The sequence below is a fragment of the Carcharhinus amblyrhynchos genome, chromosome 31 (genome assembly GCF_965287045.1).
Source record: "Carcharhinus amblyrhynchos chromosome 31, sCarAmb.v2.hapA, whole genome shotgun sequence".
Taxonomy (NCBI): domain Eukaryota; kingdom Metazoa; phylum Chordata; class Chondrichthyes; order Carcharhiniformes; family Carcharhinidae; genus Carcharhinus; species Carcharhinus amblyrhynchos.
The window spans coordinates 7,239,434-7,266,128 of record NC_137354.1 but is presented as its reverse complement, the minus strand read 5'-3'; the positions used below and the strand labels follow the sequence as shown (position 1 = coordinate 7,266,128).

Here is a 26,695-nt window from a genome sequence, read left to right as displayed (position 1 = left end):
GACTCTTCCACCCTGGGAAAAAGCTTCTGACTATCCACTCTGTCCATGCCTCTCACAATTTTGTAGGCTTCTATCAGGTCTTCCCTCAACTTCTGTCGCTCCAGTGAGAATAAACCAAGTTTCTCCAACCTCTCCTCATAGCTAATGCCCTCCATACCAGGCAACATCCTGGTAAATCTTTTCTGTACCCTTTCCAAAGCCTCCACATCCTTCTGGTACTTGTGGCGACCAGAACTGAACACTGTATTTCAAGTGCAGTCTAACTAAGGTTCTATAAAAGCAGCAACATGGCTTGCCAATTTTTAAATTCAATTACCAGCTGATGAAGGCAAGCATGCCTTCTCCACCTGCATTGCCACTTTGTGGCCTATGTACCTGTACACCCAGATCCCTCCGCCTATCAATACTCTCAAGGTTCTGCCATTTACTGCATATTTCCTAACAGTATTAGACCTTCCAAAATGCAGTACCTCACATTTGTCCTCACCGTCCACCCCACCAGCCTCCACATCCAAAGAATCACCCTCCGCCATTTCCACCAACTCCAACATGATACCACCACTAAACACACCCTCCCTGTCAGCATTACAGAGATAGCACCCCCCATGACTCCCTGTTCCACTCCTCCATCATGCCAACTTCCCAGCCCCTTCCTGCTGCACCTTCCTTTGCAACTGCAGAAGGTGCAACACCTGTCCCTTTGCCTCCTCACCATTCAAGGCCCCAAACGCTCCTTTCAGGTTACGCAGCGTTTCACTTGTAATTACTTCCATTTGAACTATTGTATCTGCTGCTCTCAATGTGGTCCTCGCTACACTGGGGAGACTAAACGCAGACTGGGCGACTGCTCTGTGAAACGCCTTCACTCAGTGTGACCCTTAATCTTCCCGCTGCATGCCATTTTAACTCAGCATCTTGCTCTCACACCTACACGTCCGTCCCGGGCCTACTGCAGTGCTCCAGCAAAGCCAAGCACAAGTTGGTGGAGCAGCATCTAATCTTCTGATTGGGACTCAACGTTGAGTTCAGCAACTTTACATTTTGACCTTTCTCCTCCATCTTAAACCCCCTTTCTTCCTTTTTAAATATTCCATGCATGTACTGCCTCATTGCAAAAGAACCCTTCCTTCTGTCTCACACCTGGACATCTGCTGCTTGTTCTTAAAGTTGCTGGGTTTTTTTGTTAACGTTCCTTTCACTTTAACATTCTCCCTCTTTTCAGTTCTGACACCGGGGCTATGACTCAAAAATTAACCATGTTCCTCTCCTGATAGATGCTGCCAGATCTGCAGAGTTTTTCCAGCATCCTCTGTTCTCGTTTCAGATTCCAGCATTCCACGGTATTTTGGTCACTAAAGTTTTAGTGTTTGCTGTGGGCTGGTTAGATATAATTTGTTACAATTGCCCTTGGTAGAAATAATCAGCTCCGTTGCATACCTCTGTCACTTCTTTTCCAAATGAAAGCACTCTGATAAATCTTCCTGTTTCTTTTGACAATAATGTATAGAAAGGCAGCCAGTGTGTGCTGGATAACAGACAGAACCTGCCAACTCGACAAATATCCCCTCAGCGTTTGCATTTGCACACTCCAGCTTTCAGATTGCTTTCCACGATCTTCAGTTCTTGCCTTTAAAAGCCAAAATTTTGCAGTTTTAAACAGTCTAGGCAACAGCTGGGCTCCCTCAGTAAATGCACAAACTCCAAATTCCTCTCTAAGCAAATTTTACCTCATCCCCTTCCAATATCCCCTTCTTTGTCCTGGTTTCCAGCGAAACACAATCGGACATTGTTGTACACTAAAGGCACTACACAAATGCTTACTACCCTCATTTGCTGCTCTTGCCATCCACTCTGCGCGTAATTTGCACATTCTCCCCACGGGTGCGTGAATTTCCTCCAGTTTCCTCCCACACTCCAAAGACGTGCAGGTTAGGTGGATTGGCCGTGCTAAGTTGCCCCTTAGTGTCAGGGGCACTAGCGGGGTAAATACATGGGGTTAGCTGCAGGCTCGATAGGCCGAAAGACCTCCATCTGTACTGTAGGGATTCTATGATCCTCAGCCTTCCTATCACCAGTTTGCATCTATATTCTCTTGTCTTGAAGTTGCGCTTCAATTCGAAATTTTGTTCAGGATTAAGCTTTCCTATTCCAGTTGATCTCTCGTACATCCCAGATATAGGGTCTTTCAAGGTTAGTGCATCCGAGGTTCTTGAACCTTTCCTTTCAATCCTCAGGCTTCAAAAGCAGTGTAGGCATAGACAGTGTTGGATCAAAACATGCTATCGAATTTTATAACTGCTGAAATATTACTTTCAAAGTGCAGACACTTTCAATGATAACCAATCATCGCAGCTGCTGCCAACTCAGCCGCCTGCACTGCCGACATCTGAAATTTATTGCAAGGAACCACAGATTTTTTTTTAAAAAGCACACTGTCACAGCTGTCTTGAGAAGACGAATTTCACCCATGCAGGAAAAGTCAGCTTCCACCGAGGTCAATTCTAGTCTCAAAGTGGTAGCAACAGAATAAACACAGCCTGATTTGCTTATTGTAGTACTCCTCAGTGTGATGTACGTGTGTGATGGTGAAGTGGTGTGAACATGGATTTGAAAGTCATTGGCACAACTTGTTGACACTAGGCCTATCGTGGCAAAGAAATTCCGTAACTCCTCTGGTTGCCTAAGGGAACAACGGAGAAAGATTCGTCACTGCAACCATTAGACTATAAGACATAAGACCAGAATTAGGCCACTCAGCCCATCGAGTCTGCTCCGTCATTCAATCATGGCTGATTTTATTTCTCATCCCCATTCTCCTGCCTTTTCCCCATAACCTCTGATCCACTTATTAATCAAGAACCTATCTATCTCTGTCTTAAAGACACTCAACAAGCTGACCTCTGCAGCCTTCTGCGGCAAAGGGTTCCACAGATTCACCACCCTCTGGCTGAAGAAATTCCTCCTCATCTCTGTTTTAAAGGATCTGTTTTAAAGGCCATCTTACAGCAAACCTTTAAAACACAATGAGATACCACAGATGTGAAGGTGTCCTGGAGTAAAGGTGAGCCCCCAGTGGACATACAAACAAAAACAGAGGAGGCCATTCAGCTCCTCAAGCCTGTTCATTCCTTAATTTTAGATTAGGGTTCATCTGCATCTCATCCTGATTTATTTGTCTTAACCCCTACTGTGCAGAAAGAAACCATTCAGCCCATCAAGTCAGAACTGACACATCCCACCCAGGACCATCCCTACAAGACAATTTAGCATTGCCTATCCACCTAACCCACACATCTTTGGAGTGTGGGAGGAAACTAGAACACCCAGAGGAAACTCACGCTGTCATGAAGAGAACATGCCAACTCCACACAAACAATCGCTCAAGGCTGGAATTGAACCCGAGTCTCTGGCGCTGTGAGGCAGCAGTGCTAACCACTGTGCCACCGTGCTGCCCCTTCATGTCTTTATCAAAACACATTCATTACGCCCAGCCTGGGCAGCATTTTGGGGAAGAGAGTTCCTTTGTACAAAGAAGTGCTTCCGGACAACAACCTTCATGACCTCGATAATTTTAAGGTTAATGGACTTCTCTGCCAGAGGATGTAACTCCTCTCTTTCAATGCTGTTAGCAATCTTTGCATCCAACTACATGTCTTCTCCAACAAGACCATCTGCTGCTCCACTTCCATAATATCTAATGCTGAAACCCTCCTTCTTGTCCATCTCACATCTAAACTAAATTATTTATCTGCTTGAGCAGAACAATGCAGGCAGTGGGTTTCTGGACCAGCTGTAGCACACAGAACAAAGAACAAAGAAAATTATAGCACAGGAACAGGCCCTTCGGCCCTCCAAGACTGCACCAACCATGCTGCCCAACTGAACTAAAGCCCTCTATCATTCCGGGGACCATATCCCTCTATTCCCATCCTATTCATGCATTCATCAAGAATTCTCTTAAAAGTCACCATCATATCTGCTTCCATGACCTCTCCTGGCAGCGAGTTCCAGGCACCCAACACCCTCTGTGCAAAAATCTTGCCTCGTAAATCTTTAAACCTTGCCCCTCATACCTTAAACCTATGACCCCTAGTAATCCACCCTGGGAAAAAGCTGAGGACATTTACGGTGGAATTAGAGATGCTAGCTGTTCAGTTGATTGCATTTGGATAACATTCCTGGGATCTCGCTCACTTTAAAAATGTAGTTCTAAGCATCTAACAGCCCAATCTGCTTCCCAGGAATGAATGGATCTAAGACTGACAGCTATAGTATAATCGCAGCTTCCCTCTTCAGTTGTCTTGCTGACCAGTAGCATTGCAATCTCCACCACAGGTAAGGCAAAAAAATCATAGAATCCAACTGTGCAGAAGGAGGCCATTTGGTCCATCGAGACTGCACTGACAACAATCCCACCTAGGCCATATTCCCGTAACCCCACGTACAAGCCCCACAAGGCCCCCTGACACTAAGCAGCAATTTAGTATGGTTCATCAACCTAACCCGCACATCTTTGGACTGTGGGAGGAAACCAGAGCACTCGGAGGAAACCCACGTAGATACGGGGAGAATGTGCAGACTCCACACAGAGAATGATCCGAGGCCAGAATTGAACGCGGGTCCCTGGCTCCATGCAGCAACATTGCTAACAGGTTCTGAATCTGCCATAGCTGGAATGGGGATCAAACCCTATGCTATTGGCAGACAGTTGAGCTAAACAGGAGGCGCCCCACACCACACACAAAAAGATGCAGTAGCAGCACAGACATTTGCATGAAGGCTGGAGTCCAGAGCTATGTGAGAAGTCTCACAACACCAGGTTAAAGTCCAACAGGCTTATTTGGTAGTAAACGCCACTAGCTTTCAGAGCGCTGCTCCTTTGTCAGGTGAGTGGGGAGCAACCCATGGAAGAAAATCAGTGTGGATCAGACTGGTGCCAACAATACAGGGTTCCATCCCCATTCCAGCTGGTGTGAATTCCATTCACTACCCATGGTGGAGATCACAGCGCTGTGAGTTGGAACTCAGGCACAGAACTGAAGAAGAGGAAAACGACTTTTCTATCACCTCTGTCATTAAGGTTGCCGGTTTCGTTTATAGAATAGATTACGTGGAAGCAAAGCACATGTCCAGAAGCAATGTTTGCATTAACCCTCCATAACTCTCTCCCACTCATCATCATCAGATTTCTTTTGTGTAACTCAAGTTCTGTAACATGCCCTTTATTTCATGATGGGCAAACTGGTATAGTACAACTAGCAACAGAAATATGCATTTCAGGGTTGGCATCTTTCCACCCTCGAGATGATAGACACGCAGCAAACAATCCATTTAGTTGTGGCATTTTCATCTGATGCACCTTTGCTGATTGCTGTGAAGCCAGTCATCGAAGCAGGCTTTGCCACAAGCGCTGCACACGCAGCTGCCAAGTAATCCTGTGGGTTGTTTTTTGTGGTGCAGTGCACCTGTTGCCAAGGTGGGGCATACCAGTTTACAGTTGGTGTCATCACTTCCCTCTTACTCCAGCTAGTGCTACTGGATATTAAGACTTTCATGTCATGTTTGCAAACATCCTTCAAGTTGAAACTTGGGTGTTCCATCGTTCCAGTTATCTCACCATACAGAAAGTGCATGGTACGCAGTATTTTCCAACTGGCAGTTGCGTCCAATCCACCAAAGCCAACTTTGTTTGGTTAGTGCCATACCTGGCACCTCTGCCATTGAAAGAAGTGCCACATTCATGATTTTGTCTTGTAATTTTATGCCCATAATGTATCATAAAGATGGAAATTATTGACTCCTTCATTACAGGTTTAATTAGAGGACACTGCCGAGACAGGAAGGCACAGCATCAATTAGCTGGACACCGAAACCGCATCACACTAGGCTGATACCAATAACATCTACATTTTGGAGTTATGAAAGGGTTTGCTATGATAGATGCTCAGAGGATATTTCCACTTGCACAGGAGATATATAGTTCACAAGCATGGGTGGCAAAGAGAACAACCAGGTCTAGAGATGGCACAGTGGCCAGCACTGCTGCATCAGCATCAGGAACCCGGGTTCAATTCCACCCTCAGGTGACCGCCTGTGTGGAGTCCGCGTGGGTTTCCTCCGCATGGTCCAGTTTCCTCCCACAGCCCAAAAATATGCAGGTTAGGTTGACTGGCTGTGCTAAATTGCTCTTTAGTGTCAGGGGAATAGTAGGTAAACACATGGGGTTACAGGGATAGGATCTGGGTGGGATTATTGCTGGCGCAGTCTCAATGGGCCAAATGCCTTCCTCCTGCCCTGTAGGGTTTCTATGAAGATAGCCATTGATAAATCCAATAGCAAATTCAGGAGAAACGTGTTTACCCAGAGAGTGGGGAGAATGTGGTACTCACTGCCAAAGTGGCTGAGGTAACTAGTAGAGACATACTTAATAGAAAGTTGAGGCAGAGGCTGAAAGGAAAAGAAGGATATATTGACAGGATTAGATTAAGTCAGGTGGGAGGAGGCTTGTGTGGGGGATCAATTGGATCGAATGGCCTCTGCTTTGCTGCAAGTACTATGATTAATTGTGAATAATACCCACAAGACTTTTTTTGGCTTGTATCCTGTGGAAACCTGGCACATTTGACTGACATTCACACAAAAGACTGATCCAGAAGGTTAGGTCCCAAGTGGCTGGGGGTAGAGTAGTGGCTTGGATACAGGATTGGCTGACTGATAGAAAGCAGAGGGTTAGGATAAATTGGTCCTTCTCCAGTTGGCAATCTGTAACTAGTGAGGTCCTGCAGGGTTCAGTTCTCAGACCACAACTATTTACAATCTATATCAATGATCTACAAGCAGGCACAGAGTGTAACATAGTGAAATTTGCTGTCCACACGAAAACAGGTTGGAAAGCAGACTGTGATGACGACATTAAAAAGTTAACAAATGGATGTTGACAGGCGAGGGGAATGGGCCAGAATCTGGCTGATAGAGTTTAATGTGGATAAAGCAAGGTTATCCATTTTGGCTGAAAACTAAAAGGGCAAATTACTATTTAAATAGGAAACAGGTTCAAAATGTGTCTGTGCAGAGGGATCTGGATATCCTTGTGCACGAGTCTTAGAAAGTGGATATGCAAGGGCAAAACGTTAAAAGAAAGGCAAATGGAATCTTGGCATTTATTGTGAAGGATCTAGAGTTCAAAAGTAGGGAATCATAGAATCCCTACATTGCTGAAGGAAGCCATTCGGCGCATCGAGTCTGCACCAACCACAATCCCACCCAGGCCCTATTCCCGTATCCCCACATATTTACCCTGCTAATCCCTTGACACAAGGGTGAATGTAGCACGGCCAATCAAACTAACCCGTACTGTAGGAGGAAACCAGAGCACTCGGAGGAAACACATGCAGACATGGGGAGAATGTGCAGACTCCCCACAGACAGTGACCCAAGGACGGAATCGAACCCGGGTCTCTGGCGCTGTGAGGCAGCAATGCTAACCACAGTACCACAGTGCTGCCCCCTTTGGTTACAATTGTGAAGTGTTGTATAAGGCCACACTTGAAGCATTGTGTTCAGTTTTTGAGGAAGGATGTGGTGGCTCTAGAGGCAGAGCAGAAGACACTCAAGATTGATTCCAGGTTTGAAGGGGCTGGCGCATGAGGAGCGGTTGAATAGCTTGGCCTTGTACTCACTGGAGTTCAGAACAATGAGGGGGGATTTGATTGAGGTATATAAAATACGCAATGGGATTGATTATGTAAATATTAATCAAATGTTCCCCCTTCTAGAACTGTCTAGGACAAGTTGCAGAATAAATGGAGGGAGGTTCAAAACAGAAGTAAGGAGAAGCTACTTCTCACAGAAGGTTGTGAATCTATGGAACTCACTGCCCCAAAGTGCAGTGGATGCAGAATCAAACAATGGATTCAAGAAAGGGATAGATACATATTTGATCAAAAGCAGGATCAAAGGAAAAGACAGGGAAGTGGAGTTAGGATGAGATGGAGATCTGCCATGATCATACAGAATGGCACAGCGGGCTGAAAGGGCTGAATTGCCTACTCTTGCTCCTAACTCCTATGTCTCTGTGTTGATTGTCAGGGTTCCAAAGTGTTCATGAAGCCTCAGTTGACTTCCAACTCAACAGCTCTGCTGCAGACTAGCTGAGAACACCTGATGTTAGAAATATGGTTAACTGTGTTTCTGCAGCCACTAATAAAGTTGAAGTTTATTTATTAGTCACAAGCAAGCTTACATTAACACTGCAATGAAGTTACTGTGAAAATCCCCTAGTTGCCGCACTCCGGCGCCTGTTTGGGTGCATTGAAAGAGTGTTTAGCATAGCCAGTGCACTTAACCAGCATGTCTTTTGGACTGTGGGAAGAAATTGGAGCATCCAGAGGAAACCCATGCAGACACGGGGAGAATGTGCAGACTCCACACAGACAGTGACCCAAGCTGGGGATCCCTGGCGCCGTGAGGCAGCAGTGCTAACCACTGCAATGTCTTTAAATTGGGACAATAATGATGAGCAGACAGCTATCATCACTAATTATGGGAAAGCCTGGCAGATTTCTACTCAGTGCTTCACAAGGTCCCAGTTCTGTATCCAATTGGTTCTTAAGTGATTCCATGATGTGATGCTATTTACTCTATCTGGGAGATTAGAAGGCAACAGATTTCAGCAATGGGTTCCATCTGTCAGCTAAACAGGCAATGAGTAACATACAGTTAATGGCACAAGCACAGAGCTCTACTGCAGCCAGAATCCACCAGGTTTTGACCAGGAAGCTGGTTTCAGTTCAACTACTAAAGTCAGTCATGGGTACAGGAAATGTAAACTTGAAGCTTATCTTCCTAGGTGTTGGCAGGCCTGCAACATATTTTGCAGATTCTTACTTTAAGATCCGGTTCAGGACACTAACATTTTCTGACAAAAATCCAAATACCTTGGTTTTAACCAACAGCACTGTGCCACCAGATTTCATTTTCTTTCAATGATACAAAGATTGGATATAAAAGACTTATACAGAATAAGCACAACTAACTTAGTGACACGGTTTACAGCTATATATGTTACGCACCCAGGTTTTCACACTTCCACAAAGAATTCTCTTTCAGGTCACATCAAGTTTATTAACCCCTGTTACAGGCACCACCAAAAGTCTGCCACAGTCCCCCAGAAAGTTCTTCTCAGTCCAGCTAATTCTCAAAGGGCAAACTTTAAATTATTCTTTTCTGACTATGAAGGCCTCAGTCCCTGATTCACAGAGAATCACAGAATCCCTATAGTGCGGAAGGAGGCCATTTGGTCCATTGAGCCAGCACCAACAACAATCCCATTCAGACCTTAACACCCTAACCCCACACATCTAGCTTGCTAATTCCCCTGACACTAAGGGGCAATTTAGCATGGCCAATCCACCTAATCAGCACGTCTTTCGGTGTGTGGGAGGAAACCCACGCAGACACGGGGAGAACATGCAAACTCCACACAGCAATGACACAAGGCCAGAATTGAGCCCGGGTCCCAGGTGAGGCAGCAGGGCTAACCAGTGCCACCACGTTCTGGTTATGGTAACTGAAGCTGCAAGACTTGGACAATATTCAAACTGGGCTGATAAGTGGCAAGTAATGTTTGTGCCATACAAGGCAATGACTACCTCCAGCCTGGAGAGAATTTAATCATCTCTGCTTGCCATTCAAAGGCATTGACTCAGATAGAATCCCTAAAGTGCAGAAGGAGGCCATTTGGCCCATTGAATCCTTCACTATCAACATCCTGTGGCTTATCATTAACCAGCCACTGCACAGGACCCATCCATATAAATACTGCTGCTACAAAAGCAGGTCAGAGGCTGGGAATCCTGCAGTGAGTAACTCACCTCCTGACTCCCCAAAGCCTGTCCATCATCTACAAGGCACAAGTCCTTTGACTTGTGATGGAATGCACTCCATTTGCCTGGAGTAAAAGTTCCAGCAACATTCGTGGCATTAGACACACTCCAGAACAAAGCCGCTTGCTTGATTGGCACCCAATCGCCTCACATCTTAAACTTTCACTTCTCCCACCAGCGAAGCACAGTGGCAGCACTATGCACCATCTACAACTATTAACAACTTAGCCAGGTTACTTCCACAGCACTTTCCAAACCTGCAACCTCTTCCATCTAGGACAAGTGCAGCAGCTGCATGGGAACACTATCCTCTGGGTCCTTGTGCATGAGTCGCAAAAACCCAGCTTACAGGTGCAGCAGGTGGTCAGGAAGGCTAATGGGATGCTGGCCTTCATAGCGAGGGGGATTGAATATAAAAGTAGGGAGGTCTTGCTGCGGCTGTATAGGGCATTGGTGAGGCCGCAGCTGGAGTACTGTGTGCAGTTTTGGGCGCCGTACTTACGCAAGGATATTTTGGCCTTGGAGGGAGTGCAGAGGAGGTTTACTAGGCTGATACCGGAGTTGAGGGGGTTGAGCTATGAGGAGAGGCTGAATAAACTAGGCTTGTACTCGTTAGAGTTTAGAAGAATGAGGGGAGATCTCATTGAGACGTATAAGATGATGAATGGGATGGATAGGATAGAGGTGGAGAGACTCTTCCCGCTCAGAAAGGACAGTAGGACTAGGGGGCACAGCCTCAAGATAAAGGGGGGGCGGTTTAGAACGGAGTTGAGGAAGAACTTCTTCACTCAAAGGGTGGTGAATCTCTGGAATTCTCTGCCCGTTGAAGTGGTGGAGGCTACCTCGCTAAATATTTTTAAGAAGCGGGTTGATGGGTTTTTGATAAGAGAGGGGATTAAGGGTTATGGGGAGAGGGCGGGAATGTGGAACTGAGCCACGACAGATCAGCCATGATCTTATTGAATGGCGGGGCAGGCTCAAAGGGCCAGATGGCCTACTCCTGCTCCTATTTCTTATGTTCTTATCTGCCACCTCCCCTCCAAGCCACACACCATCCAAACTTGGGATTATATTGTCGTTCCTTCATTGTCGCTGGGTCAAAATCCTAGAGCACCCTCCTTAACAGCACTATGCGTGTACCTACACCACATTACTGCAGCGGTTTATCACCACCCTCTCAAGAATTAATGGATTGCGCAATAAAATTGTTGGCCCATGCAGTAAAACCATGCCCTATGAAAGAATATAAAAAGTACTTGTGTCTCTGCTGGTTACTTCATTCTGTAATAAGACACTGAGGCCGATTGTAGATTCTCCCACTAGCCTCAAGCCAGGCAATTTTTCAGCTTTCATTCCACACAAGATTCACGCTGAGATTACACCTCAACTTCTAAGCGGTCCATGATGATATTAGTCTTTTGCGCTGTTTACAGCGCAGATCTGTCATACATCTTAGCTAACTTCACTCGGTGAGCTGCTAACCACTCAGGGTCCAAAGTGCAATTAAAACCCTCTCCAGCAAACAGCCAGATAAATTGAAACTAAAGAAACTTCCTCAGCTCCACCACAACATTGTCTGCACTGACCTATCCTCAAACCTTTAAGCTAATCATCACCCATTTGCAATTTCTCCAGCTAAGTAAGCCCACCTACTGTTCTACAGTTCTATCTCTTCCATTCTGATACTATTAAGCAAACACACAAAATCTTCTGAATTGCAACTTTTTTTTAAGGTGTTCTGGCAAAAACTAAAGCCCAGCATTTTAATTACCTTACTTTCACAACAATTATCTTCCCAGAAGTAAACATTATCTCTAATGAATGAAAATTAACCGTGAACTAGATAGTCACAGCACTGTTTTTCCCACGAGCAGCTGCCAAAGCTCACTGAGCCATCCAGGACTAGGCAGCACCATTAAAAAAAAATAAGGATTTTCTCATTCAAGGCAGAGATGAGGCTTAGTTTTTCCTCTCTCCACAGATTTTTAGTCTTTGGAATTCTCTGTCCCAGACAGCAGCAGAGGCAGGGTCATTGAATATATTTAAGGCTCAGGTAGACAGATCGTTGCCTTACAAGGGAGTCAAGGATTAATAGAGGGCAGGCAGGAAAGTGGACTTAAGCCACAATCAGATTAGCCATGGGCTTGGGACAGAACAGTGGCACAGTGATTAGCACCACTGCCTCACAGCACCAGGGGCCTGAGTTTGACTCCCAGCTTGGATCACTGTGTAGAGTTTGCATGTTCTCCCCATGTCTACGTGGGTCTCCTCCAGATGCCCTTGTTTCCTCCCACCTTCCAAAGATGTATGGGTTGGGTGGATAGGCTATGGTAAATTGCCAGTTAATGTCAGGGGACTAGCTAGGATAAATGCATGGGGTTAGGGCCTGGGTAGGATTGTGGTTGGTGCAGGATCAATGGGCCAAATGGCTTCCTTCTGCACTGTAGGGATTCTACGATTCTTGTTGAATGGCAGGGTAAAGTGGCTGAGTGGCCCAGTCCTGCTCCTGTTTCTTATGACCTTATAAATGACAAACGGTGATACCATGGACAGTACTTCCACAAGGCCCAGAGTCTGGGATTGGCATAAGAGGACACGACATGTGGCAGACCAGATACCAAAAGTCTTGGAGGGGGAGAAGTGGCATGGGGTGCAGTGAGTTATGGGGGTTACACAATGGCCTCTGGGGCAAGGGGGATTGCACATTGGGGGATGGGGGATTGCACATTGGGGGATGGGGGATGGGGGTAGGGGAGGACGGTAGACTGGGGGATGGGGGTAGGGGAGGACGGTAGACTGGGGGATGGGGGTAGGGGAGGACGGTAGACTGGGGGATGGGGGTAGGGGAGGACGGTAGACTGGGGGATGGGGGTAGGGGAGGACGGTAGACTGGGGGATGGGGGTAGGGGAGGACGGTAGACTGGGGGATGGGGGTAGGGGAGGACGGTAGACTGGGGGATGGGGGTAGGGGAGGACGGTAGACTGGGGGATGGGGGTAGGGGAGGCTGGGGGAAACTGCAGACTAGGGGATGAAGGGAAAGGGAGATTGCAAACTGGGAGGTGGGAGGGGGAGACTGCAGACTGAGAGGGTTGCAGACTGGAGGAGGGGAGAAGGAGGTTGATGATGTTGCGGAGACACCGTTACCCTGACAACCAGCAATAAATAATTTAAAAAAGCAACATTCCCTCCGCCAAAAACAGGGATTCCGCACTCACCAACCGCTTTGCTCTCCGGGGTGTGAAGGGAGGGGGCGCTCACCGCACCTGCACGACCCGCCCGGGGGTGGTAGCGGGGTGGGGGGGAAACCAGCGGAGGTATTTGGGCGTCGGACCGGATGTTGAGGGGACAGGGCGGCGGAAACGAGTGGGGGAAGGGTTAGAGTGGGAACACGCGGCGTCGCTTAGCAACCGGGGCCAGCCTCTGTGTGTATATCGGGGAGAGCTGCAGCTCAGAGAAAGCTGCATTCACATAGCGCCTCTCAGCAATGTCCTCAAAGCTTCTCACTGCCAAAGCAAACATTTTGTGCAGTCACTGCTTTGGGAAACAGAGAGAAACCAATTTGCTCACAGCAAGCTCCAACAAACAATAAGTTTTAATTAATTTGTTAATGTTACAAGGAAGGCTTACATTAACACTGCAATGAAGTTACTGTGAAAATCTCCTAGTCGCCACACTCTGGCGCCTGTTCGGGTACACTGAGGGAGAATTTAGCACGGCCAATGCACCCTAACCAGCATGTCTTTCGAATTGCGGGAGGAAACCAGAGCACCCAGAGGAAACCCACGCAGACACGGGAAGAACATGCAGACTCCGCACAGACAGTGACCCAACCCGGATCCCTGGCGTGGTGAGGCAGCAGCACTAACCACTGTGCAACTGTCCTACCCTCAAAAAGTAACAATGACCAGATAAGCTGCTTCAGATACGTCGCTGGATGTATTGATATCGAGAAAAGACTCTAAAATGAAATCAAAGCTCAGCAGCTGCTGGTACTGCACAGCAGTGTCAGCCTTGATCCTTTTTTTTGCACTGAATCCACAGAGAGGGATTGGAGCAAAAGGCAGGGAATTATAGGCCGGTTAGTTTAACGTCTGTTGTAGGTAAAATGTTAGAATCCATTATCAAGGAGGAAATAGCGAGGCATCTTGAGGGGAATTGCTTGATAGAGCAGACGCAGCACAGTTTCGTTAAGGGGAAGTCATGTCTGACAAATTTATTGGAGTTCTATGAGGATGTGTCTAGGGCGGTGGATAGAGGAGAGCCGGTGGATGTGGTCTTTCTTGATTTTCAGAAGGCGTTTGACAAGGTACCTCACAAGAGGTTATTGCAGAAGGTAAGGGGGCACGGAGTTGGGGGTAGGGTGTTAGCGTGGATAGAGGATTGGTTCTCAAATAGGAGGCAGAGAGTGGGGGTTAATGGGTGCTATTCGGATTGGCGGTTGGTGACTAGTGGAGTGCCCCAGGGGTCGGTGCTGGGGCCTCAGCTATTTACCATTTATATAGATGATCTGGAGGAGGGAACCGAGTGTATGGTGTCGAAATTTGCTGATGACACCAAGATTGGCGGAACGGCAAATTGCGCGGAGGGTGTGGAGAGTCTGCAGAAGGATCTAGATAGGCTGGGCGAATGGGCCAGGAACTGGCAAATGGAATTTAATGTTGGCAAGTGCGAGGTGGTCCACTTTGGTAGGAATAATGGTAGGAAGGACTATTACTTACGTGGTGAAAAACTGCAGCAGGCGACGGTGCAGAGGGACCTTGGGGTCCTTGTGCATGAGTCGCAAAAATCCAGCTTGCAGGTGCAGCAGGTGGTCAGGAAGGCTAATGGGATGCTGGCCTTCATAGCGAGGGGGATCGAATATAAAAGTAGGGAGGTCTTGCTGCAGCTGTATAGGGCACTGGTGAGGCCGCAGCTGGAGTACTGTGTGCAGTTTTGGTCGCCGCACTTACGCAAGGATATTTTGGCCTTGGAGGGAGTGCAGAGGAGGTTTACTAGGCTGATACCGGAGTTGAGGGGGTTGAGCTATGAGGAGAGGCTGAATAAACTAGGCTTGTACTCGTTAGAGTTTAGAAGAATGAGGGGAGATCTAATTGAGACATATAAGATGATGAATGGGATGGATAGGATAGAGGTGGAGAGACACTTCCCGCTCAGAAAGGACAGTAGGACTAGGGGGCGCAGCCTCAAGATAAAGGGGGGGCGGTTTAGAACGGAGTTGAGGAGGAACTTCTTCACTCAAAGGGTGGTGAATCTCTGGAATTCTCTGCCCGTTGAAGTGGTGGAGGCTGCCTCGCTAAATACTTTTAAGACGCGGGTTGATGGGTTTTTGATAAGCGAGGGGATTAAGGGTTATGGGGAGAGGGCGGGAATGTGGAACTGAGCCACGACAGATCAGCCATGATCTTATTGAATGGCGGGGCAGGCTCGAAGGGCTAGATGGCCTACTCTTGCTCCTATTTCTTATGTTCTTATGAGTCGGAGGCTAGGGAGCACCTAACTGAGTCATGGCTGACTTGGCAAATGAAAGACTTTTGTCATCATCGATGCTGGCAGTCCTTCGATTCGAGGACAATGTCCACTCGGGAGTTGTGAGTTTCTCAAATTGGGCCTTCACGAACTGAGCAGTCCAAGCAATTCTTGACATGTCACAGTTATAATTTATAATTTTTAATTTTTCACACAGCCACTTCCTACAAACAGCGAAATGATTTTTGATTTGATTTATTATTGGCACATGTATTGGGATACAGTGAGAAGTATTGTTTCTTGCACACTATACAGATAAAGCATACCGAAAGGAGAGGGTGCAGAATGTAGTGTTACAGTCATAGCTAGGATGTAGAAAAAGATCAACCAAGTGCACTCAAAAGTCTGATGGTAGCAGTCGATTGGTACATGTATGACCTCAGACTTTTGTACGTTTTTTCCGATTGAAGAAGATGGAAGAGAGAATGTCCAGGGTGTGTGGGGCCCATAATTATACTGGCTGCTTTTCCCAGGCACTGGGAATCATCTGTTTCTAATATAGGTTATAGCCAGTACACCAGCAAGAACTACCCTAATTCTGTTCGAAATATTGGCCATGAGATTTTTTACACTCACCTGAGAGGGCAAACGACACCTAGCTTTAACATTTCATTGGCCAGAAGAGACCTCTGACAATGTGGCTGTCGCTCATTGACTAGGGTGTCTAAATCCAGGGTGATGTGTCACCCTGGATTTTGTGTTTCATGTCTGTTCAGTAGGACTTGTATCCACAACTTTATGATTTCTAGCTGTTAGTGCTAACCACTCAGTCCACAGCTGACATCTAGTGCTTTTAAAAGTAAAAATGACTTTACGTAGCACCTTGCGCACCCTGAGAGTATCACAAGTACTTTATGGGCAATGGTTTTGAAGTGCAGTCTTACACTTGGCAGCCAATTTGCACACGGCAAGGTCCCAGAAACAGCAGAAATAAGAGCCAGATGGTTGAGGGAGGAATGTTGGCCAGGATTCCAGACCAGCATTATTTGAAAAGTTTTGATACAATTTGAATGAATTTATTAACATTCATCTGATGGGACCTTAGCAACATCACATCCAAAAGACGCAACCTCTGGTAATTGAATACTCCTTCTGTTTCTCCACTCAATTCCTGCTGCAGCCCAATCTAATATTGTCAGAGCATGAAGTGTCCATGACATTTTTTGTTAGAATCAATTCAAGTGGTTCTATTGCAGCAGCTTTGGTATGTTTAACATTGAGTGATATCCACCATATTTGCTTTTTTCATTGCTGGTGTCTGTTTTCTGCATCTAATTGCTTGTCCTCCTTCTAAATTCTCTGTTTTACTAAATGCTTAGTGCCTCAGGATTTTTCCACCTGCTATTTGAACAGAAGCCATGGACAAATTATTTTACACACCATTAGAGACATTCCTGTCAAAATTGCAGGCTCACTTCTTTGGAGTATTCAGTCGGTTTGCTAACATGGAGCAGACTCTCGCAAAGGCCTCAAGTATTTTGACAGATTCTGGATCCAGCGGATGTTAGAATTCTATTGCATTCTGAGAAGTAATTTTAACAATCTGCACAGTGTCCTGTTTTTAGTGATGACTGTAATGTTATATTCACAATGTAATCTGTTCAGACCTTTGCTTAAGCACTTTATTTACCAGTATTGACATGTTTGTACTTTGGAACTGTTCAATGTTATAGTACAAGGATGACAGAGGGGGGAACTTGACTTTGAGTTGACTGGGTGCCTGTGCAGAAGGCCCTTGACATCAGTCCAAACAGAAGAGCGAAGAGTGAGCAGTGAGAGCCCTTGAGCAAATCTAAAAAGATGCAATTTGTTTTCATTCATCCGCCATAAATTACAATGGATTTCTGCAGATTAATTTCACAAAGCGGAATTTGAGAAATACCCGGGAACTTTAACTGCATCATCCAGACACAGTGGGCCCTATTTTATCATTTTGATTTGAAGTGCTGCATGGACTTGAAACAGGGAGTGTTTCAGATCCAACTTTTCGACCCGTTCTCAGGCACCCCCCCATATGCACTCTGCCTGAAAAAATATCAGCAATTCCGAATTGCACTGCACAATCATGTGGGCGAGGCTTAACGCACCCAAAATCCTATAGCTCCAATCGGTATCTTCAACTGCGCATGCGCAGATGAAAAAATGATAGAATGCGGCAACCCTGTCATATCCCTCCCGGGCTGGATAATGCCCCCTTCTGGCTCCCACAGACATTGCCCCAGACCCACAACCCCCTTATCCCCCGCCCCCTCCGCCACTCAGAGCGATTGCGAACCCCTTCCCTTCACTGATCACAGGCAGAGTGGCAGCGGAACCCCACTCCCCCCTTCCCCCTCACTGATCATAGGAAGAGTGGCAGCAAACCCCCTCCTTCCCCCTCACTGATCACAGGCAGAGTGGCAGCAAACCCCCTCCTTCCCCCTCCCCCCACCAATCTCAAGCAGAGAACCATCAGACACTCAGCACTTCTCTCCTCACTAGCTGGAGCGCCCGAATTGAACTTCAGCGGAGCATGTCTGTTTTGTGCTGAATCTGGATGGACGAATGTGGTGGTAAAGGGAGAAGTGCAGCCCATTAAGTCAATTTAAATGTATGCATAGCAGATCGCACTACTCACCTCATGCCCCACTTTATCAAGTTTTCGCACCCAGAAACGGCTCAACTTGACGGTAAAATCGGGCCCAGTAACTTTGTTTCTGAAATGCTTCTGTTAGGGACCAGATCAGAAACTCCCAAGATATATTGTGAAGTTAGCCTGGACCCCACTGTTTTTGATTTTGGCATTACGGCAAGCATAAGATGCTTAGTTCCAGGTATGATTCTATTAACCCACTAGGAAGATTTTATTTAGATAAACTTTATTTAAAAATTATTCGGATATAACAAAAGAAATTAGCATAACTTTTACTAATTAAATATTCAAACATGACAAGTTATAATTCTTAACAGCTAGCTATCTCTATAGTTCCAATTTAAGTAATATCTCTGTGGACATACGTTATTTTTCAAAACCAGTTTGCACTAAAAACACATATGCTCACTTGGATGTTAGATTTCCAGCCTTTTAACATCTTTGGAAAGAGATCAAGAAAGATACCTGTCATCTGACTCCCACACAGCAGTCTCCAGAGAAAGTTCTAACTTAAAACAGCAGAACTTAAGAGAATGAGACCTATTTTCTGGCAAATCTCAGTCTTCAGTGAAAGAATGAGCTACTTCTCTTTACAGTTCCAAAGCAGCAACTGAACTGGGTTTCTGTAGCCATCCAGTCACATGATTTTTCCTGTCAAAACCTTAATCAAACCCCACACTGATAAACCCCAGGGAAAAATGCCAACATAACAACCCTGCATTCGTCCGGATTAATCCAGCAAAGGGGATCAATTATGCTGCTGCAGTAACAACAAGGGATGCCAGATATAGACAGAGTGGCACCAATAATTAGAAATGATTGCTAAAAAAAACCTGCACAAGAAATATGACACAAATACAGTTCTTAAAGGCATAGTGTCATCACACTTCCTCAATCTTCAAGATGCCACGAGTGAGCTTTGCAACCCAATCCATCACTGACCGCCCAAACAAGGTTGTTATGAGAGGGCTGCCTGAGCCATGGTCAGTCACTGCAGCCTTGCAATGCTTTTTATTTTTACTGACTTCAAATCCAACGAGATATAAAATGAATTGGCCGACGTGTGACTTCAGACCCACAGTAGTGTTGTTGACTCTTAACTGCCCTCTCAAATGGCTTAGCAAGCCATTTAGTTCAAGGGCACTTAAGGAAGGGCAACAAGTGCTCGCTTCATCAGTGATGCCCATACACTATCAAAAAATTTTAAAGAAAGAGATGCATGAAACTCCAACAAGGTGCATTACTATTGACTATAGCTGCACGAGTCCTATGGTTTTCTGAGTGTTAGGATCATAGAATCCCTACAGTGCAGAAGGAGACCGTGCAGCCCATCTTACCTGCACCAACTCTCTGACAGTGCATCCTACCTAGGTCCTATCTCCATAACCTTATGTATTATCCTGCTAATCCCCCAACCCACACATTCTGAAATAATTAAGGGACAATTTAGCATGGCCAATCCACCTAACATGCACATCTTGGGACACCAAGAAGCAATTTTCAATGGCCAATCCACCTACCTGCACATGTTTGGAGTGTGGGAGGAAACTGGAGCATCCGAAGGAAACCCACACAGACATGGGGCGAACGTGCAAACTCTACACAGGCAGCAACCTAGACCGGAATTGAACCCAGGTCCCTGACGCTGCAAAGCAATGGTGCTAACTACTGTGCTACCTTGCTGCTTCCATACTCTTGTTCTGGGTTTGCAGGACTAACAGTTTATGAAGAAATAGTGTCAGGTTGGTTTGAGCTGTTCCTGTGAAATCACTCTGCCTTCAAAATGATGATTAGTGCCAGGTCAAGTGGTCCAAGGCAGCAATGTTGTTGTGGCTGCAACATCTAAAGCAGAGGTAGCAGCAACAACTGAGTCTACAGTGAAGGAAATGTACCCCCAGGACAGCTGAGTTTGAAAATCAAGTAATAGTTGCCTTGATAAGTTTGTGAGACGATTTTTCTTAAGCTGTTCATTAGTCTCTCCCCTGCCTGCAGCCCAACCCTCTGTCCAGTTTTAGACTTGGCAATAGATGGCAGCTTTACTCAGGGGGAACAGATTCCCATGAAGATCAATTTTGGAATCTGGCAGAAGTTGAGTGGGAAAGGTTTTCTCACATAACTTTGGAAGTTCACTCCTATTTTTTCCCAGGGAGTTCCTGCTCAATCTAGTGTTTTCTTAAGTTTAATACCTCAGAGACAGTGGTAACTACTTTGCCGCCTGTCACACAGAAGCAGATAACAACAAGCTGCTTTGTCCGAGTGATCTGTCCAAATGGGCTTCACAAAGGTGGGTGGACACTGAGCAGGAACCATCTTCTTGGGGTGCAAACATCACTGGCAAGACTGGTACTTATCACCCATCCCTAATTGCCAGGCTCCCTCCATACTCTTGTATTGGGATTGCAGGGTGGCACAATGGCACAGTGGTGAGCACCGCTGCCTCCCAGGACCAGGGACTGGGGTTCAATTCCCGGCTTGGGTCACTGTCTGTGTGGAGTTCACACGTTCTCCCCCCGTGTCTGCGTGGGTTTCCTCTGGATGCTCCTGTTTCCTCCCACAGACGTGCTGGTTAGGTGCATTGACCTGAACAGGTGCTGGAGTGTGGTGACTAAGAGGTTTTCACAGTAACTTCATTGCAGTGTTAATATAAGCCTACTTGTGACTAATCAATATACTTTAAAAAAGGTTTTAACTTTAGAACTTTTTTGCTCTTGAGCAGGTGATAAAGGGCCTTATTCTTGAACAATTGCAGTCCATGTGGTGACTCTTATCCCATGTCCTTGTCTAAGTGGTGGAGAGCACGGGTTAAGGAATTGCTGCTGAAGGAGCCTTGGTAAGAAGGGTTGGAGATGGTGGCTGAAGGCACAGCCAAACAAGCAGCATTTCAGGAGGCTTTTTAAACCTGATGAAGACTGGTCCATACGTAACATTCTATATTCCCTACAGGAGAAGGTGATAGTGGATCCAGTTGGATGTTTCCCTGAGCAGAGTATCAGAGACATTTAACAAAATGCATCATTGCCAGAGCTTTCAAACTACCACCAAGAAGAGGGCCAGCGCCCCCCCTCGGATCTTCCCTGCACACCTGGAAATTCAGTGTTTCCGCATCCGGCCTTCGAGGCAGCTGCAGTAGGGAAGAGATTATCACCCATCTCCTTCTGGAGCGCCCCTTTGGAAAGCAGGTCAGGAAAAAGAAGTGGTATTTTTAGTTGAGGTTCATTCCGAGCTGCTTCGTGACCCAGGACCCTGCGGCCTGCTGGCTGTTCCCAGGGATGCATAGCGAGACAAATGTCAACTGTGGAGGACCATCAACTCAGTGAAAGGCACTTTTTGGTCTGTCCAAAACCTGCTTATTCATCCAGTGCAAACAGCTATCCGTGTTGCAGACTGGCATATCGCACAGTCTAGGTCTACCCATTGAGCTGGACCTTGGAACAGCCGCTGCAAAGATTTAGTGGCAACAAACCACCGTCTAAGTCCCTCCCATCACAGTAGAGTCATAGAGGTTTACAGCATGGAAACAGGCCCTTCAGCCCAACTTGTCCATGCTGCCCAGTTTTTAACCAATTGCCCATGTTTTGCCCATATCCCTTTATACCCATCTTACCCATGTAACTGTCTAAATGCTTTTTAAAAGACAAAATTGTATCTGCCTCTACTACTACCTCTTGCAGCTCATTCCAGACACTCATTACCCTCTGTTCAAACAATTGCCCCCTGGACCCTTTTGTATCTCTCCCCTCTCACCTTAAATCTATGTCCTCTAATTTTAATCGCTTCCCTTTGGGAAAAGATGTTAACTATCTAGCTGATCTATGTCCCTCATTATTTTGTTGATCTCTATAAGCTCATCACTAAGCCTCCTACACTCCAGGGAAAAAAGTCCTGGACTATCCAGCTTCTCGTAACCCAAACCATCAAGTCTGAGTGGCATCCTAGTAAATCTTTTCTGCACTCTTTCTAGTTTAATAATAGTCTTTCTGTAATAGAATGACCAGAACTGTACACAGTATTCCAAGTGTGGCCTTACCAACGTCTTTTACAACTTCAACAAGACGTCCCAACTCCTGTATTCAGGGGGTGGGAAACAAGAGCCCCTCAGGCTGTACATTTCACATAAGATGTAAATTGTAAATATAACCTGGAATTGTAGCTGTCGTGAGGCTCCTCAGAGAGTGCCACAAATTTGCTGCACCCTATATAATGACAAATTTGAACTGTTAATGTAATGTCCCTTTATAAATCTAATGACTTAAGTGTTGCTTTTAAATACGGCACTTTATTGTCTCTGGGTTACACAAGTAGTTCAATATCTGTCCACATCACATCAAAAGATAATATCAGACATGCCTGATATTTTCACAATAAGTCACATCACCAAACTGGTTTGTCCATTTACAGAGAGAACTGTAAGGAGCAACAAGTTATAACTGGTCAAGACAAGTAAGATAGCAACTCTGGGCCATATTACACAAAGATTATTGAACTGAATTGAACTGTTTTACACCTTTTGCAATGACAAACTTCAACTTTTACTTTGTGTCCCTTTATGTATTTCATGACTGAAGCATTTTTTAAAAAAAGATCAGTTTATTGCCCCTGGGTTATAGAAGCAGTTTTCAATATCCACTGATGCTATGCCAGCACAGTGGTTAGCACTGCTACCTCACAGAGCCGGGGACTTGGATTCCATTCCCAGCTTGAGTCACTGTTTGTGTGGACTTTGCAAGTTCTCCCCGTGTGAAGTTAAAATTTATTTATTAGTCACAAGTAAGGCTGAAGTTAACACTGCAATGAAGTTACTATGGAATTCCCCTGTGTGGGTTTCCTCCCAAAATCCGAAGATGTACGGGTTAGGTTGATTGGCCCATACTAAATTCCCCTTATTGTCAAAGGGACTAGCTGGGGTAAATGCATGGGGTTACAGAGACAGGGTCTGGGTGGGATTGTGGTCGATGCAGACTTGATTGGCTGAATGGCCTCCTTCTGCACTGTACGGATATTATAAATATCAGTCATCAAAAAGATTTGTAATATCCCTGTTCCAAAATATCTCAATATTCTCATGGATCCCACTCTGAATAGGGAATGAGTTGCAGGGATGATTGAGATCGGACATCAGGGCAGGGGGTCGAGGCAGTTGGTATAGGGGGCTGTGGCCAAGTGTTTGAATGTGGGCACATAACCCAAATAATTGCTGCCTTTCTTCATTTTCCATATTGCTTACTCCAATTCCTCAATGAACAGGGTTTCGGGGGGGGGAGGGGTATTTAAGAGAAGGAGGGACCCCTGGAAAGAAAGGGACCAGGATAAAGAGAGATGAGCAACAAGTGCGGCCTTGGCCAATGACACTCACATCCCACCAAAAAATATAAACGTTACTCCTTAGAAACTACCTCTTTGACCGAATGTTGGTCACCTGTCCTAATATTTCCTCCTGCGGCTTTGTTTCAGGATGCTTCTGTGAAGAATCTTGAGGCATTTTCGCGACAGCCAAAGCACTACATAAATGTTATTGCGGTAAACACTCCATTATTATCTACCCCTTTCCCAATGGACATCACCGGCAATGCCAAAAACTGCAGATTCTGCAGGATATCCTAAGACAAGAACCCAAGAAACAGGAGCAAGAGTAGGCCATTCAGCCTCTCAAGCCTGCTCCTCCATTCGGTAAGATGGCTGACCTGCTTGTGGTCTTGACTCCACTTTCCTGTTGTCCCTCCATTTCCCCCTCCCCCATAACTCTTGACTCCTTTGTCAATCAAAAATGTGTCTAACTCAGACTGGAAGACTTAGTCAGCAATTAGGAAGGCAAATGCCATGTTAGCATTCATGTCGAGAGGGCTAGAATACAAGAGCAGGGATGTATTCTTAAGCTGAATAAGGCTCTGGTCAGACCCCATTGGAGTATTGTGAGCAGTCTTGGGTCCCATATCTAAGGAAGGATGTGCTGGCCTTGGAAAGGGTCCAGAGGAGGTTCACAAGAATGATTTCTGGAATGAAGAGCTGATGTATGAGGAATGGTTGAGAACTCTGGGTCTGTACTCATTGGAGTTTAGAAGGATGGGGGGGTGGGGATCTTATTGAAACTTACAGGATACTGTGAGGCCTGGATAGAGTGGACATGGAGAGGATGTTTCCTCAGGCGAGAAAAATTAGAACCAGAGGGCACAACCTCAAACTAAAGGGACGATCCTTTAAAACAGAGATGAGGAGGAATTTCTTCAGCCAGAGAGTGGTGAATCTGTGGAACTCTTTGCCACAGAAGGCTGTGGAGGCCAGGTCACTGAGTATCTTTAAGACAGAGATAGATGGTTCTTGATTAATAAGGGGCTCAGGGGTTGTGGGGAAAAGGCAAGAGAATGGGGATGAGAAAAAAATCAGCCATGGTTGAATGACAGAGCAGAGTCGATGGGCACAGTGGCTAATTCTGCTCCTACATCTTATAGTCTTATGGAATATATTCAATGATCCAGCTGTCTGAGGAAAGGAATTCCATAGATTAAGGACCTTCTCAGAGAAAAGACATACGCCTCAACTCAGCATTAAATGGGAAAGCCCTTATTTTTAAACTATGGTCCCTTTTTTCTGGGTTTCCCCATCAGGGGAAACATCCTCTCAGCCTTCATCCTGTCAAAAACCCTTCAGGATCTTATATGTGATAAACTCCAAAGTTTTCTCCAGCCATTGAAGGACCTTTGAAATGCAGTCATTCTTATAAATAATGAAGAGAGGTTGGAGAAACTTGGTTTGTTCTCATTGGAACAACAGAGCTTAAGGGGGGACATGATAGAAGTCTGCAAGATTATGAGGGGCATGGACAGAGTGTATAGTCAGGAGCTTTTTCCCAGGGTGAAGAGTCACTTACTGGGGGAACAGGTTTAAGGTGCTAGGGGCAAGGTTTAACAGAGATGTACAAGACAAGCTTTTTTAAACAGAGGGTGGTGGGTGCCTGGAACTCACTGCCGGGGAGATTGTGGAAGCAGGTACGATAGTGACTTTTAAGGGGTGTCTTGACAAATACATGAATGGGAATAGAGAGATACCTCCCTGGAAGGGTAGGGGGTTTTAGTTCAGTCGGGCAGCATGGTCGGTGCAGGCGTGGAGGGCCGAAGGGTCTGTTTTTGTGCTGTAATTTTCTTTGTTCTATAAGCATCAATGTGATAACCAGCCAGCTAACCTGGATTGGTGATGTTGTCTGACGGACAAGTGCTGCCCAGGATACTGGACAGAACTTCCGTCTCTCCTTCGAACAGTGCCACCGGGGCATGCGGGTCCGTGTCTCGGTGGTAACACTCTCAGTCCTGACTCAGAAAGTTGTGGGCTCAAATCCCGCTCCAGAGAACTGTGGCCAGAATTTTACTGGCTCCGCTGACTACAGGAATCGGAGCAGACGAGGGGCAGAGCATGGAAAGGTCGGCAGTTTGACATCAGACAGGATTTTACGGTTTCGGGACGAGTGAGGCTGTAAAATCCCGCCCCGAGAATGAAACCCGGCCTGAGGCAGTACCAAGGGATTGCTGCACTGACAGAGGTGCTTTCTTTCAGAAAAACGTCAAAACGAGGCTCTGTCTGCCTTCTCCGAGAGTGGGGCATAAAAGATTCCAGGACCACTATTTTGGAAAAATATCGCCAACGGTGCTACAAAGAAAAATCACTCAAACAAAATGGTCATGCTTGTGGGATCTTGCTGTGCACCGATTGGCTACCATGATTACCACAATACAACAGCGGTTAAAGTAACCCAATGGCTGTAAAGCACCTTGGGATGGTGTGAAATGCGCGATATAAAGGGAAATGCTTCTTTCCGACAGCATAACATTCATCCAAAGGTTATGGGGAGGAAGCAGAATTTGGCTATTGAGTTGGACGATCAGCCATGATCACAATGAATGGTGGAGCAGTCTCGAAGGGCTGAATGGCGTTCTCCCACTGCTAACTTTTATGTTTCTATCCCTTAATCAAAGATCATAATTTCAGGATTATTCGGTACTGTGCGTGTTTGATACACTTCTACTAACACCAGCAAGCCAAGACAATGGTCTAAGACCCTACACTCAAGGTTTAAGCCCTGCCTGGTTACCTCCAGTGAAACGGTCTTTCCACTGGGATCTCCAACTGACTTGAGCGAGCGAGTGAGCACTGGTTTGGAGTTAGAACCAGGCTGTCAGAGTGAGGAGCACCGATGTACACCAGCACCCCTGGGTGATCCAAAGAAACCCAAGACGCACAACAGAAAGGTGAAGAAAACCAACACGTACCTGGGCAGCAAGCGGGCAGTGAGAAGGAGGGAGAAGCAGGGTTTCAGATTGTTGCTGTAATACCAATGGGGAAAAGCTGGTCTGTGAGGCAATGTGAAGCACTTCCTCTTGTGTCGCAATGGGACTTGCCTTTAAAGCTACACCGCACCAGACCAATAAACATTGCATAGCCTGAAATAGCTTTCAGAACCTCACTGCTCCTCGGCACACATTTCACAACAGATAAATCAGGAGCGCGCTGCAGCATGCCAACACAGGGATAAGCTTTGCAGCCAACAGTGTCTAAATCGACGCTGATCTGGAATCATTAACAGTGTACAAAAGGCAGAAGGATTTTGCATTTGTCCAGTGCCTCTTAACCTCTCGAATTCCCCTCTCCACCCGCTATGTGTGA

The 26,695-nt window shown here is 46.1% G+C and overlaps 1 protein-coding gene across 3 annotated transcripts in view; it reads right to left on the bottom strand.

The window, feature by feature from the left end:
- csgalnact2 (chondroitin sulfate N-acetylgalactosaminyltransferase 2) overlaps positions 1-26,419 on the bottom strand; it is a 64,254-nt gene extending 37,835 nt beyond the window's left edge. Inside the window, exon 1 of one of the 3 annotated variants that reach the window (XM_080215944.1) lies at positions 26,302-26,419. The gene's annotated coding sequence lies outside the window, so the exon portion shown is untranslated. Of the gene's footprint in view, positions 1-11,140; positions 11,336-13,100; positions 13,179-26,301 lie in introns of those variants that run through there. The other 2 variants (XM_080215945.1, XM_080215946.1) reach the window with 2 other exon arrangements.
- Positions 26,420-26,695: the final 276 nt, after the last annotated feature.